Raw genomic sequence first — 818 nt, forward strand, 5'->3', positions numbered from 1 at the left:
ATTCTTGACCTGGAAGCACCCTGAAAAAGGACCTTGCCATGGCTCAACGGAGCAGCGCAATCTCATCTTGGAGTTCCTGTTCGATGTACACCGTGAGTATTAATTTGAGACAGTACATATGCAGATATACTGAACTTGACCCTTTTCTGAAATCAGTGCCATGTTTTGCTGCAGCAGATGTACGTGGACTAGAGGAAGGGGAGCTGCCATCGACCCCCTCCCGGCTCTCAATCAGGTGAGCTAGCCACACATTCGAAACATCTCCATTGTTACTTTCTTTGGGATTTTTTTTAAAGTAGCATGTGTCGTTGATTAGGATTGTGCTCTGTAGAAAACATTTTTTCGAGAGGGCTCTGTAGAAAACATTACTTCTCAGGGGAGACAAGTACTAGGTGTTCCCCATTGATTTTGGCTACAAACTGCAAAGGTAAAAGGCGAGGAGTGCATTAGCTTTCATGAATTCTGTATGATACTAACAACACTCTGTTGCATTTTTTGTTGGTGAGTGCAGGCATCTAGGCAAGGAATCCAGGATAGTGACCATCAAGGACGCAACTACGCGTTGGAGGGGGGCGAGAAGGTTTAACAATTTCACCAAGTCATTCCTCGTACATGATCCAAATAGACCAAAACTGAAGCCTGCTCAGAGGATCAATTAGTTCCAGGAAAAGTATACGCAGAATCGTACCAGGGGCCCAAATGGTGTACATTATACTCTTGGTAGGCATGTGCTGATGCTCTGAGAAGAGAGAATTCAGTTTAGTTCAGATTGAGAATTAGTATGTGTAAAAAGATCATCTTCCCTTGCTGGTCTTGTT

This window comes from Triticum dicoccoides, chromosome 6B (assembly GCF_002162155.2).
Source record: "Triticum dicoccoides isolate Atlit2015 ecotype Zavitan chromosome 6B, WEW_v2.0, whole genome shotgun sequence".
Lineage (NCBI taxonomy): Eukaryota > Viridiplantae > Streptophyta > Magnoliopsida > Poales > Poaceae > Triticum > Triticum dicoccoides.